Source organism: Danio rerio, chromosome 14 (assembly GCF_052040795.2).
Source record: "Danio rerio strain M-AB ecotype USA chromosome 14, GRCz13ab, whole genome shotgun sequence".
NCBI classification, from domain to species: Eukaryota; Metazoa; Chordata; class Actinopteri; order Cypriniformes; family Danionidae; genus Danio; species Danio rerio.
Genome location: NC_141034.1, coordinates 47,954,036 through 47,970,347, shown reverse-complemented (window position 1 = coordinate 47,970,347; position 16,312 = coordinate 47,954,036). Strand labels below are relative to the sequence as shown.

Sequence of the window (16,312 nt, the reverse complement as noted above, 5' to 3'; positions counted from 1 at the left end):
AACATGTAAAACGGGATCATAGAGGCAACATTCAAAAAGCAACTCATGTAAACATCTTAATCATATTAACGTCTTATTTAGATTAAGGCAAATAACTCGTTTACTGATGTCCATGTAAACGTAGTCAGTGTTATTATTTAATCATTGTTTTTAATTATTATTATTCTTGCAAGCACATTCTTTAATACAAAAATGAAACCAACAAAATCTCTGACATTGTCATGATTACAAACTCAAGCGCAGAGATTTCAAGAGTTCACACTTAGCTGATGATTGATAGTAAAGCTAGTTTGGCATGCTGTCCCGGGAGAGAGCCCTGAGCTTATAAGATCCTCGAGCCCTGGGCTCCCTCCCGTTGCAAGGCGAGAGGGGAGTTTGAGCTCAGGTAGATCTCGATGACTCCCCTTCTTGCTTGTTGTAGCTAAGTGTCAGATATGTATACTGAAAGGTGTACTCAGAGGTTAGCTAATATATTTTGATTGATTGATTGTTTAGAGTGCTTGTTTTTAAACTGTGGGAGGAAACCGGAGGACCCGGGGAAAACCCACGCGACCACAGGGAGAACAAGCAAACTCCGCACAGAAATGCTGTCTGGTTTGGAAAGGAATTAAACCAGGGACATTTTTGCTGTGAGGCAACATCGCTAATCGCTGGCCACCGTGACGCCCGTTTGAAAGGAGGGAAAGTAGGGTTGGGTGGGGGGGGTTTCTTCGAGACGAAGATAGTGAGATGAGAAAAGTCTGGTTATTTATAGTGAGTTAAGGATCGTCTGATAGGATAATCAGTCATTAGCTAAAGTTGGAACAGCTGCGAACAATCATAAGCACGTGATCCTCTCGAAATTTGTTTATGAATAAACTTCACTTAGAAGTCATTTCTGGTTAACGATGAAATTACCTTTTGTTGTTGTTGTTTTGGAATAAATGTGTAAATGGTGACTTTCTGTCATTGCCTGTGTAAACAGAGCATTATATTTTTAACTATTTACTGTAAAGCCATTCTGGTAATTTTTTGACCATTTATCGGTATTACTGTGTGAAAGATGCTAAAGTCTGTCATTGGAATGATTTGGTATGTTATTGCTTCTGTTATCTAATGCATCATTCATTTGTTAAAAAGGATAAAGAGAGCTATGGTGGTTTCCATTGTTGGATACTGATAAATCTGTTAAACTAATTCGGTAAATCAGTTAGAATTGAATCCAATACACAACCTACACACCATCAATAAACATTCACCACTGCTGCACATCTCAATGTTACGTGTACTGTTGTTTATTCCACCAAAATGCTAGTAAAATCTTGGATTACTGCAAAACAAGACAGATTACATGGCAGGGTATGTTTGTACACAGATGTATTGAGTAAATGTTTACATGCCACCTTTTCTTCCATTTTTCTGCCAGTTTCTTGAACTTCATCCCTTTTTGAGCTAAAACTTTTGGAAGTCTTCAAAAGCTGTTTGGCATATCTTATTTTGGCTGATTTAAACAATTATAAACAACACAACATAAAATATAAACATTTTGATGTTTTGATAGCGATGTAAAAGAATCACTTGCTGCCCTCCATCTAAATTTTTCTGCGTCATCAATGACGTCAAGTGAAAACAACATTGTCAAATGTCAGTGGTGTGAAGTAACATTACAAATACTCAAATTTCTGTAACTGAGTAGTTTTTCTCAGGAATTGTAATTTACTAAGTTATTTAATAAATGTGTACTTTTACTTTCCCTTGAGTACATTTTTACTGTTGGGTCAGTATTTTTACTCCACCACGTTCCTTCAACCTGCAGTCACTACTTTATTTTTTCCTGTCTATGTGAATTAGAAAAATCAGTCCTGTGATTTCCTTCAAATCAAATCACACATAGAAGGTAAATCACATCATAATGAACTATCATAATGAACTACCTCAAGATATGGGTGATTTTTAATTGCAGCAAACTGTTTAAAGGATTAAAAGTGTCCAGGAATGTGTGCAAAATATTTACATGTAATGACCCAGAGACTGTTAAGATGCATGTTACTGATGAGAAGATGACAGATGTTTACTGTATGTTGACAGAAATGGCCTTAAACACTCAGCAGGCACAAGAGGTCAACATGACGTCAGATTGTACACTAGCGTCATGGGGATGTTGCGTTTTGTTTGGAAATGAAAATCGGGTTGACATCAATGTCCGGCGTCCAAACCTAAAATCAATCAAATGTCAACATCTAATAATGGTAAAGCTTAAAGTTGTGTGTACTGTATGTTACCCAGGGCTTAATTTGTGCCAGAACACGCCGGATCCAAATCCGACACCTTGGAAATCTGATCTGGCACCTGATTTTACCAATCCACCTCCTCAACCGTCCTCCTTCCCTCCTGCAATCAGTCTTCCGCGACTCCCCAACCCTCTTCACTTTTGTCCTTTTGGCGGACACCCCTCCGCCATCCAACATCAATATGTCATTGGTTTAAGACAGTGGTCACCAAACTTGTTCCTGGAGGGCCGGTGTCCTGCAGATTTTAGGTCCAACCCTAATCAAACACACCTAAACAAGCTAATCAAGGGGTCCGTTCTTCGTACCTCGCTTAAATGATCTAAGATGATTTGGCAGATCCTGGATCTTTTAATCTTGATAACTGATCTCTGGCTAATTTGGTTCTTTAAACAAGTTCGTGAATCAGATTAGAATGTCTGGATGAACTGATCTGAGATCGCTGCGTGTGTTGTGAAGGACAGATCTATCGATCCTCGAAATTATGATCAGCAATGCAACGATTGGCTGACGAAACAGCAGCGTAATGACATCATCTGATTAATATTCAATTATCCATGTGAGCAAAATCACATCAAATTAGCAGTCGACGGTTTGTTAAATATGACACGCAATAACTTTCCACATATGTTGTGAGCTGCAGGCTTTACACTTTCATGTGTCAAGAGTATTTATCATGTATTTCAATGCATATCAATGTATTTAGTTCTACATTTAGAAAATATTTTCTGTATTACAGTAGCCGTTTTTTTAATCGCTGTATGGAATAACTGGATGTTTACAAAAGCATATTGGTAAAGGCGTCTGCAACTTTTGTGAAGCATAATCACTGGCATATTTACTGTCAAAACATGTTCATGACTGCATTAATGTATTATTTCTTTTTTTTAAAAAGTCACATATTCTGCATTTCTATTATCATACACAAATTGTACTAAAGCGATCTAAAAAGTTCATATCAATAAATTTTCTCTTTGTACTTTCATTTCGAGGGTGCAGATTGCATAAGTTTTGTTAATATAACTTTATTTATTTTATTAATAACTATAACTTTATATATATATATAGTTAATTTTTTTAAACTATTTTCCCAAGTGTATATAACTACTACTGTAAGAAAATATCATAATTCGGTACTTTCTCTATTATCTTTGCTTGAACTGACCCAATCTAATCCTGTTTATATGAATTGAACCTGCTTCCGATCAGGTTTGAGCTAGCAGAACTGTTGCTATGACAACAACTCTCAGATCAGCTTTGAAGAACGAAACGATCCTGGATCCAGTCAAATCGTCAATATCCAAATCCAACTAACTAAGTAATCCATGTACAAAGAACGGACCCAAGGTCTTGCTAGGTATACTTGAAGCATCCAGGCAGGTGTGTTTAGGCAAGTTGGAGCTAAACCCAGCAGGGACACCTGCCCTCCAGGACCGAGATTTATGACCCCTGGTTTAAGATGTTGGTTCGACATTGGATTTTGGTCACTTTCTAACAACCTAAAATCAAGCAGATATCAAAATCATTTGACATCAATATTGGACATCAAAATAACGTTGTCCTAGGTTGCTGGTTTGACATTAAATTTTGGTCACCTGACATCACAATATTAACGTTGTGTGCCTGCTGGGCAATAATAAAATGCACTAAAGAATGTTATGTTTTCATACGCATGCACAAATTAGATGTAAACGCATCAGCTTTTTACAGTGTAATACTCACTACTCATGAGTACTTTTGAAAGGTCTACTCTTTACTCATACTTTGAGTAATATTTACAACAGATACTTTTACTCTACTTGCACTACATTTTTAGGCAAGTAATGGTACTTTTACTTGAGTATGATTTTTTTTTTAGTACTCTTTCCACCACTACCTATTGTACAAAATAGTGGATTATCAAAATGTAAGCTCACGCCTTTTAATTTGTTCCTAATTATATGTCTGTCTAAGCTAAAAATATTAAAATAAATTAAAAAGAGCCAGAATATTTTCTGAAACTTTATTCCTTTGATACAAAACGATCCTGCTGGTTTTCTTCTTCTAAATAACAGCACGACTGTAATCCCTGAACAAATCCTTCAATATATCAAACTTTCCATTGCGACAGGAAAGACGTCAGCACAGGTTTGAGTGTAAACAATGAGTAGGTGTGACGCCCCCTACCAAATCAAGTTTTCACAAGTCAGCTGGTGGGACGAAGCCGTAATTCGGCAGAATGATTTTCCAAAACATCTGATGCCTACGGAGGCCTGTCGACATCCAGCATGATCTATCCATCTCAGGGAGAGCGTGATCCGTTCTCTCTTCCTGTCTTCTCCCAAAAGGATTTAGTTGATGACGACGCATCTGGAGTCTGTGTTTTCAGAAGTGTGGCCCGAGGGGAAGAGGAGCGCCTGCTGTCGTGTCATTCTCACTCTTTCCTGTTTCTCAATCCAATGCTTTGTTCCTTTGCTCTTTTGTGGATCACATGTGAGTGTTGTTCTTGTGGGTTTAATTGTTTGATCTGTCATACTGGTCTGTAATCCTGTTTTCAAAATGTATTTATTCAAATAATATTTTAAACACACATTTAACACACAGTTGAAGTCAGAATTATTAGCCCTTCTGAATTACTAGCCTCCTTGTATATTTTTCCCCAATTTCTGTTTATCAGAGATTTTTTCAACACATTTCTGTACATGATAATTTAATTAACTAATTTTTAATGACCAGTTTCTTTTATCTTTGCCATGATGACAGCACATACTTTTTGACTAGATATTTTTCAAGACTAGTATTCAGATCAAAGTTAAATTTAAAGACTTAACTAGGTTAATTAGGTAAGTCATTAAATAATGATGGTTTGATACGTAGACCAGTGGTCCCCCAACCTTTGTATCAACACTTGACAATTTTACCGCGGCCCAAGGGAGTGGATCATACCTGCCAACACTCCCGTTTTTCCCGGAAGTCTCCTGTATTTTCAGCCACCTTCCCGTTTTGTTATTTCCCCCCGAAAACACACGTAATTTCACCCCCCAACCGGTGCATAGTATAGTTACTTAGCTGTATTATTCGGACACCTTACCCCCAACACTTAGACATCCCCTCTCACACAGTTTCCCAGACTTTCAGGGACAGATGTTGGAAGGTATGGAGTGGATGGGTATCCGTAGCTTACAAGGTGGCGATCAACCATTTTGTCAGTGGATGACAAGCTGACAAAACATTGCTGCAATATTGAAACAAGTTTTATTCATTCATTTTCTTGTCGGCTTAGTCCCTTTATTAATCTGGGGTCGCCACAGCAGAATGAACCGCCAACTTATCCAGCAAGTTTTTACGCAGCGGATGCCCTTCCAGCTGCAACCCATCTCTGAGAAACATCCACACATACACTCATACACCATGGACAATTTAGCTTACCCAATTCACCTGAACTGCATGTCTTTGGACTGTGGGGGAAACCGGAGCACCCGGAGGAAACCCACGCGAATGCAGGGAGAACATGCAAACTCCACACAGACACACAACACCAACTGAGCCGAGGATCGAACCAGCGACCCAGCAACCTTCTTGCTGTGAGGCGACAGCACTACCTACTGCGCCACTGCCTCGTCGAAACAAGTTTTATTTATGGAGAAAATTAAAAAGCACTGCATTGTTTGGGTGTTCTGAATCCCAATTCTACCCCTTAGCCCTTCCCCTTACCCCTACTCCTCGATTTGCACGTTAATGTAAAGGGGTAGGAGTCTACAAAACAAACCATCATTGTACAATAACTTGCCTAATTACCCTAACCTGCCTAGTCAACCTAATTAACCGAGTCAAGCCTTTAAATGTCACTTTAGGCTGTATAGAAGTGTCTTGAAAAATATCTAATAAAATATTATTTACTGTCATCATGGCAAAGATCAAATAAATCAGCTATTAGAAATATAATAATTGGTAGTTCATGGTGGCCTCTGAAATAGAGACTAACCCCTTGGAAAATTAATTAATTATTTACTAAACTAAGTAGAAAGTTTCATTGGAACAAAATTGAAAAAACATAGCTTCTCTTTTCTGCAATATATTGTCTCCTCTTGAAAGTGAAATGAAATGAAAATGTTCTAATGGATTAAAATGGCTGTTTGGGAGCCACAGTGCTGCTCAGTGGGCCGACCGGTTCCCATGTTTCCCACTTAAAGGATGTGCTCCAAATGTCATGTTCCCTCTTGTACACCTATGAAGAACAGAAATGTTCAATTCGGGTATGATGAGCACAATGAATAATACAAGTGAGCTGGGAGCCATTATTAGAAGGGGCACCATTATTTTGCCCGCAGTGAAAAGCGTGTACGCAATAAAGGTAACTGCGTAGTGAGGTAAAACTGAGCAGCCGATAACATTAAGAATTGATCCGCATTCGCATTTTGTCACATTTACTGTAGCAGATTAACGTAGCATTGATAATGGCCTCGTAACATTGCTATTAGTAATACAATTACGGGCTCATAAAACAAACACAGTAGAGAAGTCTACAATAGATTGTCAGATTTAAATGATCAATTAAAACCAGCTAGTTGTGTTTAAAGCTCAGCGATCATTCTTAATCCTGTGAGGTTTCGGCATGCACACAAACCCCCATTGATTAGCTCCTACAGCATAAATGATGCATTGTATTTCAACGCTGTGTCTTTTTTTTCGCCAGTAAATTCGCTAGCAGTCTCTGAGGAGAGTGTTTCTCCCTTCAGTCGCCTCAGCTGTATGTCTGCCTGCTGACGTTTGATCTCGCTGTAAGTTGCCAGCATTGGAAACGGCTGATTTTGAACAAAGAACTTTTCTTTTTAATTCCCCCCACACTGACAGTAATTCTAAAGCAGTAGTCAAGGCAACATGGAGTAATAGGAGAGGCAGATAGAGACACAGCCGCTCGCAGGCATGAGGATTCAAACTCCACCGCCTCAGTCCCAGCTCATTATCCACAACTATTGAAGGCCCATGTAGGAGGATGAGGCATGGGCTTCTGGGACAAAGAGAGAGAGGGGGAGAGAGAGTGAAGGGGAAAGGAGATGCTTTGGCCTGACAAGTTTGAAGTGCTGTTTGTAATTGTTTTCACAGCCTAGAGGAGGACAGTGTCAATGTCAAGTGAAAATGATGACAATGCAAAGGATAATCTGGATGTTTAGGTGGACCAGGATATGGGGAGAATGAAAGACATTTAAAGGATCACTTTAGCAACATCAGCAATGCTTACTTAATTCTCAAGTGCACTTCAAAATACTTCTGTTTAGGGGATAACCTCATTATTATGGTTCTTTGGGGAGATAATCGGGACAAGAAGGTGGGAATGTTTAACTTATTGTAAGATGTGACTGTTTGGCTTATTATAAGAAGAGTTCATATGCAAAAGTCTAACTAATAGTTTCCCTTCATTGTCTTTAAGGTAAAATCTGGACATAAACAGGAGGCAGAGAAAAATGACAAAAGAAAGTTTGGTATCACTTCATTTTGATAGTCCCTATGGCACATTTTGTTGACAATGTTACATTGAAACTGCATGCCAACTAATTCTCGTAAGTGTATTAGCAAACTGTCTTTGCAAGTACAACTTACACTAACCCCAACCTTACAGCATACTAATACTGTAATTAGAATTAGTTGGCATGTAGTTGCCATTTACCTTAAAATCCAATAAATGTGTTGATGAGTCCATCAAACTAAAATGACAGAAATTTACGGATGATGTTTGAATGTTTTTGCATCTGAACTCTTGATATTTAGACAAACACAAAAGAGAGGAGTCACTAATATACACCTTAGGTACACCTTGCAGGCTTGACCATTATTGTCAATATTAACAAAATAACACAATGCAGTTGCTGCAAATTTTTTGGTTTGCACATCAACGGTGGAAATCTCCTATTTCACCACATCTTAAAGGTGCTTTTGAGTATGAAAACTATAACTGTATGTTCAAGAAGTCAGTTTGAGATAATTTGAGCTTTGTGGCACGTGGCATTATCCTGCTGGATGTAGTCAACACAAGATACATTGTGGTCACCCTACATTTGCACATCGTGGTCCATAAAAGTGTGGACATGTTCAGAAACAATGTCCAAAGACCAAATGGTGCTGCTGAAATTGAGAATAATTAAAGCCAGGCTAATTTTCTTTTTTCTAATCCTATGCTAATTCAGAAGATTAGCCTGTCTGCTGTTGTTAGCTGACAGGAGTGTCACCTGTTTTCTTTTGCTGCTGTAACTCGCCTGCTTCAATGCTGGATGTGTTGTGTTTCTTCAGAGAGTCTCTTCTGCAGACCTCAGATGGATGTACAAAGCAACCCAGGCTCATTCTGAGTACCTACCACTTTATACATTTTTGGAGAGCGCCAAATACGTTCCAGGAGCTATGTTTTATTGCAGTTTTTGTTTTCATGAATCCACCAGAGGAGTGCCTGCTCTTCTTGCATAAATCCACCAGAGGTCACTGTCGACTGACTGACCAATCGATTGACCCGCCCATCCACTTTCCTAAACCCAACCAAGAGCCTGACTTTTACCACGATTTTAGATTCTACCACATTCAAACCTTGTTATTGACACACACACATATATATATATATATATATATATATATATATATATATATATATATATATATATATATATATATATATACATATATATATATATATATATATATATATATATATATATATATATATATATTTAAATTTTTTGGCTTTTGTTTTTGTCTTACCTGTTTTCTGGAACCATTCTTCACCAGACTCAAACCCCACCATCCTCAAACTCTACCAACGTATGTAATGAGTCGCTCGACAAACTGGTAACGGCCGAAAAACCGTCCATACGAAGGTAAGCGGTAAAAAAAGGGAACGGCCCAGTAGCATTTATTTTAAATATGAAATTCAGCCTTTCGTACTTCTGGCTACATATTTGGCGATCTCTAGAAATGTATATAGGGCTACGTTTTCAGAATGAGCCTATGTTAAATTTGCACTCTGAACTTCCACTTCCTTTCTAGGGAGGTACCTTCCTCTGATTGATTTTTAAAGTTAGCATTTTTGTATCTTTTGCTGTCTTCGATATCCCACAAGCCTATGAATTTCATTTTGAACAGGTCTTGAATCTTGAAGACTGCAAGAATGTCAATTTGTTTTCAAATGTATGTTTTTGACCAATGTTTTGATGCCATCTCTTGCGCTTATAGTTACTATTGTAGCAAGCAAACATCCCCCTAGTCATCATTAAAGCTCTCTCTGTTTTGTTTTACATTATTATATCATCACTCTATAACATTATAGTGTTATGAGTCCAAAGACATGTGCTACAGGTGAATTGAGTAAGCTAAAATGTTTATAGTGTACGTGTGTGAATGTGAGTGTATGGGTGTTTCCCAGTTATGGGTTGCAGCTGGAAGGGCATTCACTGCATAAAACTTATGCTGGATAAGTTGGCGGTTCGTTGCGCTGTGGCGACTCCAGATTAATAAGGGGACTAAGCGGAAAAGAAAATTAATGAATGAAATAGTGTTACGCTTACTAAGATGTCGAAATCCATTTTACAGAGAGAATGCTGCCTCCAGAGTCACTGTCTGATTGGGCAGCAAGGCAACAAGCTTTCAGACACAGCTATTGTCTTTATTACCTGTCTGATAGTGTTTTAGAGTTTAGTGTGGAAAAGAAAGCTTCCAAAGTTAGCCATAGCTGCAGGTTTAAACCCATTTGAACTTGTAGAACATGGTCCTGAAGCGACTAACTTTGTTGCTCTGCTACTCAATTGTATCAGGCTGACCCTGACCTGTGATTGTAGGGGTAGTGTTAGGGTTTTGATTGATCGAAAATGTTGTTCCAGGAAGAAACAAAGCTGCTGATGGAGGAGTTTGTCCCACACTGAGCCAGTAAACATTGTTCTTGGATCAGCAGCACAAATGAAAGGTCACAAGATTTTCAAGGTTGCCTTGAGCTAACAGTTATTCTTCAACCGACTCCATAACAGTGATGAAAACCCCATTACCTCTGTCTGTTCGACTTATAATAAAGGATCTTTGTTTATTTACAATCAGCAGCATCTCTTCTCTGTTGCATCAAACGGGTCAATAAATTCCACTTTTATTATTTCTGTCTGCCAGGTGGTGAAATTAATTACCCTGAAAAATGAACAGCGTTGTAACATCATTCAGTTTAGAGAACTGTAGGGGGGCTATGTAAATATTGTCAGAAGCAAGATGGCTTCTCCAAAGCTGCAAAAGCTCTGTGTTTGACACTCAGCCTTACCTCTGCTACAGCTGATGCCATGCCAGGAGAACTCTCTCTCTCAGAATAAATAAATAAATAATAATAAAAAAGAGACTGAAATAGCTTTTGATGGTGTTAAAACGCCAAACAATTTCAATCTTTTATTCCTCTCAGGTAGCCATTATATTCCAGGAGACTCTACCTAAGAAGAGCCGTCTTGCGCTGCCAAGCGATTTCTACCCCATTTACTGTCCTTTTATGTTCCCCCTCCCCATTTAGATGTCCTGATTTCTCACCCGCTGTTTCCTACATGCTGTTGTTTTCTACATCAAAACTCTGAAGATGCCGTCAGGAGATGCTGGCGAATCCACTATCTGCCCTAATCCTCTTGGAGTATATTGTTAAGGTGGTTTATGTTCCTGAGGGAGAAACAGTTTGACGGTAAATCTTGATTTTCAGATTTTATTTGTCCCTTTGGATTGAGAAAATATGGTGAGTGCTTATTTTACAGCGTTTTTTTTCTCAAAATATAATGTACATATTTGAAGCAGTAGGTTGTGATGAGGTAAATTTACACAACATTTTCAACTAACGATTGTTTTATGTGTTTAGAACAAAATAATTTTGAGACCTTTTTGAGGCTTGGTCCATACTTGTGTTTTTACAGCAGTTACTATAGACTAATTGACTATGTTTATGTCAAATGATTTACCTCAATCTGAATAAGACAATAATATGATTAAGAGGTTTATATGAGCTGCTTTTAGAATGGTTCTTTTATGATCCTGTTTGACATGTTTTTCCACATAGATTGATGTCAAATGTCGGAACACAAGGAAAATCCGAGCAGACACACAACGTCATAAGACATTAATATTAGGTTAGATTTAGGTCGCCAGCATCTAAAGCTTGGTTTATACTTCTGCGTCAAGTGACCGGCGTAACCCACGGCGCATGCAACGCGCGTAGCTGTGCATTTATACTTCTGCGCGCTGTCTCTGTTGGTCTGCATTAACACTTCCGAAACGCTAGTTGGCAGTGAGGTGTTAATGTGTCTCTGTGTCGAGTTTCTTCGCTGGTATTTTGCTTTTCCTGAACACTTTCTGAATGTACAAGTGGCTCAAACGCACTCTATTTGAGGCAGGAACTGGCGGACGTGCAACAACTTTAAGGTAAATACAAAACAAAACTTTCCATCCGGAGCTCCTTCACAGGACTCCACACTTGTAAACAATCGCTCCATCGGGGTTGCCCCATTCGCGTGGCTCTTAGTCCCGCCCAGACTCGTCAGCGCTACTAAGCCGACCAATCACAGAGCTTGTGCTACGCGTCGTTGGGACGTGTAGTTAAATTTTTTGAGAGGTGCATGTCAGCGACGCCGACGGCCACGGCATAGGGCTATGCCCTGAAGTATAAATCAGCCTCAAGGCAAGGCAAGGCAAACTTTATTTATAAAGCACAATTTAATACAACCGTAGTTGATCCAAAGTGCTTTACAATGAAATAACATATTTAATAAAAATAAAATAAATCTTGTATAAAAAATGTAAGAAAAGGGAAAATGTATGTATGTAATACTAAAATATAGATAAGAAATGACATGTATGAGTCACTCAAAGGCAAGGGTGTAAAAATAAGTTAATAAGTTAGATTTAAAAGTATCCAAGGATGGAGAAATCCTGATGTTCAACGGGAGACTGTTTCAGAGCCTTGGGGCCGCAACACAGAAAGCTCGATCACCTTTTGATTTGCAGCGAGACAGAGGGATCGACAAAATTGAGGGATTCCATTGCAATGAAATTGATAAACCCTTAAATAATTGCCCTTCAGGTGTGCTTTGGGCTTTTTATGCTTATGCTTTTCTCGAAGTGACCTGATTGGTAGAACTTTTTTCTTTATTTAAAAATAATAAAAATGTATTTTAAATATGGGTCAAGATAGGCCAAACTTACATGGCCCACATATCAATTATTACCATCTGGGCCAAATACTACATTTTACCTCTGGCCCAAGCATTGTCTGCAGCCTTAAAGACGATGCCACCTCCGCCAAACCAGGGCCATGTTTGACCCACATGCTGTATGACGAATGCCTGCTGTGCCAGATGTATGCCAAATCAGGGCCAAAATGCTTTGCTGCCTGGGCACTGACATCCAAAGTATTTGTTTTTTCCTACAATGGTTACAGGTTTTCAGCTTTATTCAAAATATCTTATTTATAAACAGAATAAAGAAACTCATAAAGTTTAAAAACACACAAAGGTGAGTAAATAGTTAGGAAAATATACATTTTTAGGTGAACAATTCATGTAAAATATTTATTGAGCTGGTCTTCAAATAATTCAAACAATGGTGAAATAGTTATTACTGGAAATTACTAATTGATACAACTTCATTGTAGCATGATTGATCATTTAAAATAACCTCCATTAGATTTTAAACTATATTGTCGAAATGGTCACTAAATAATTACACTTCCTTTCTTTTTAGCTTAAAATAAAAGTAACATCTGATGACATTGACTTCCTTGAAAATACACCCACACTTTAAATACCAATTGAAAGCGAGTTTCTTTGCTTTCCTTTACACCTCAGACAACCATGTTGAGGTGAATCTCCAAGTCTCTGCATGGTTCACCCGTGGGGGGCTTTGTGTCATGTATAACTACAACTAGCCTACCTCTGTCTGCGGTGAAAGACTTTAATAGAGGCCAACCAGTGTATCATGGAGAGACACTTCACACTCTCCTGCGGTGAAGGAGAGCAGCGAGGTGACAGTGGACTCTTTCTACGATGCAATCAGGCCTGCATTTGCCCTGGAGGGACTCGTGCTCTCGTTGATTTTGTCTGTTTTTCAGTGTGATGGATCCACCGTGAGATGCGCCGCCCTACGGGACTCTGTTCCTGGACTTGGTGTAATGTTAGATTGTAAAGCTGGAAGGCAAGAGGAAACCATTTCATGGCTCCCAAGCCTCAGATGTGAAAATAACACTCAGCTGGTGTTTCACAATGGCAGCGTACACACACTGCAAGTTTCAGAAAAGCCAGCTGCATTCAAATGGTGGTGTGAGTCCTATGAATTATTGTTCAGTGTGAGTACAAACTACAGTAGGGGAAATAAGTATTGAATACGTCATGTTTTTCTCCCTGGGAATAATATTTCTAAAAGAGCTGTTGACATGGAATTGAATTAACAATAAACAATACAAACATAAAAAAATAAAACAAAAAGATCTGAAACATTTCTTATGTGTATAACAATGGAATGACACAAGGAGAAACTACTGAACTACTGAAATGTATTTAATATGAAAGGTTTGTTTGGTGATGGCTTTTAGACACCTCTTATATAGGGAATGAATTCAAATGAATTGCTCAGGTGTGATTTCTTTAAAGACTTCAAAAGATTGTGAAAATCTTGATGGTTTCGTGGGTCTCGTTTATCAAATGTGATCTTTAATTTGTATTATCTATTGGATTCAAGTCATGTGATTGGGCCATTCTACAGCTTGATTTTCTTTCTCTGAAAGCATTTGAGAGTCTCATTGGCTGTGTTTTGAAACATTGTCTTGCAGAAATGTCCACCCTGGTTACATCTTCATCATCCTGCTAATGTAGATGTTGAACTGAAGCAGCTGATACTAATTTACCATGATGAAGGGCAGAGGGTTGCTGAATAACTACAGAGAGATTTCAGCTGCTGTCTGGGCTTTCACTGCCATTCTACACCTTCCTTTCTTCATGTGTTCAATACTCTTTGCCTGCGTTGTTTTATTTTATTACACATAGCTTAATTTGAAAACTAATTAGTTTTATTTTTCTTGCATTTATGAATATCATTGGTGTGACCAACATCCTGTGAAAATTTCAAGCCAACAGCATCTTTAGAAATATGTTTTCTGAGAAAAATGGTGACGAGTTCAATGTGTATTTTCCCCGCTGTATGTAAAAACTATGAATCTATGAAACTATGTGATCTAAGTAAACTTCCATGACTCATGTAACCTCCCGGCAAACAACCACAGAATATTTTAAACATTTCTTAAAAGTTATGACATAATAAAGCCTCATTTACTGAATCTGGTTACCTTTGGCAAATTGATATGATCTACAAATCACAGATTAAAAACTAAATATTTCTCAAGTTTTAACAAAGCATTTTCTAGACAAGCAAAAAAATACAGTCTTGCTTAAAGAAAAAAAAATTGTTCCTTAAAACAAGGCACATAATCTCTGTGTGGGGTAAACAAAATAATCTTGTTTTTCCTTTTGCTTACCCTATTGGCAGATTGTTTTGCTTCTTTTAAAGGGCAACTATTTTACCCCTTTTTTCAAAATTTAAGACAAGTCCTTTGTGTCTCCAGAATGTGTCTGTAGAGTTTCAGCTCAAAACAGCCATCAGATTATTTATTATATCTTTCAGAATATTGGAATTTTCTGCTCTGAACATTATTTAGCCGTTTTTGTGGCCTTTGCCTTAAATGCTAGTTTTCCTTACCCACCATTCCACATGCCTGTCAAAGTGTGCCTCAATCTCTGCCTTGGCTGCGTCAGATAAACAGCACAGTGACAGACATGAAGGATGAAAATCTCACATATCGTTTGTGAGGAATACTACGGTAAGAACTTTCCCAATGATTATTTGATGTATTTGTTGTAGAGTTGCAACAATGAGTCACACATCATTCACGCAAACACACAGACACACAAACAAAACGGACACACAAACAGCGCACGCATTTAACTTTGAACTGTTTTTGGCAAATGTGTTATGTAATTTTATTGTACAAAGTAAAGTGGTGGGCCTCAAAATGGGAGGGATTTGGATCCTATTTTACTACTGGAAATTTAAAAAAGAGACTAATTGTCTTTATACCACCCAAATATGACTGTGACACACTATACCAACACAGTCCTGTCCAAACAACTTATGTTTACATATGATTTTCATAATCAAAGTCCTTTAAAGGCTTTACTAGGTTAGTTAGGCAAGTTAGGTTAATTATGCAAGTCATTGTATAACAATGGTTTGTCATGTAGACAATCAAAAAATAAAATAAAACTATATATATATATATATATATATATATATATATATATATATATATATATATATATATATATATATATATATTTCTTTTGGGGGCTAATAATATTGACTTTAAAATAAAAAAATTATTAATTAAATAATTAAGTAAATCTTTTTTTATTATAGCCAAAATAAAACAAATGAGCCTTTTTTTAGATGTAAAAAATATATAAAATACTGTGAAAAATTCCTTGCTCTGTTAAATGTAATTTGGGAAATATGAAAAAATAAATAAATAAAAGCACTTGTAATTTTGACCTCAACTGTATATATTTCATAAAAAGCGTTAACTGCACTATCAGCAACCACATTTCATCCTATTGAATCCTCCTCCAACCAGTGCAGTATTATAAACCGCCTTCTTTCCAACATGCCACAAGACCTGCAAAGTGAACCTTGACCCTTAATTTCCCTTTTTCGTCTCTGAATAAAGACTTGACCTCATCTGCAGCCACCGCTGACACTTATTACAGTCCTCAGCGAGCGAATCGGCCCTCAGCTGCCTTTCTAAAAGGCCATGGACCCAGGTGCTGAGGCCTCACTTCAGCCCGTCATTCCTGCGACCCGCGTGAGTGTGTTCATAAGTGCTGGCTGTATTAGCGGGTAGGTGGATTCGAGCGATGACTGTATTTTAAACAGCCCCGTGGACGGGTACGCGTGTGGGCTGAGGGGTTACAAGGTACAATTCAGGTGAGACGGAGCTACATTGTGTGCGAGTGTGTGTTTTTGTGTGT

General features: G+C 38.0%; 1 long non-coding RNA gene across 1 annotated transcript; it reads right to left on the bottom strand.

The window, feature by feature from the left end:
* Positions 1–1,136: 1,136 nt before the first annotated feature.
* LOC141377626 (uncharacterized) lies at positions 1,137–4,222 on the bottom strand. Its single transcript, XR_015508124.1, has 3 exons — positions 3,610–4,222; positions 2,218–2,549; positions 1,137–1,813 (listed from the first exon to the last, which is right to left on the bottom strand). It is a non-coding gene; the product is annotated as an uncharacterized LOC141377626 (long non-coding RNA).
* Between the last annotated feature and the right edge of the window lie 12,090 nt (positions 4,223–16,312).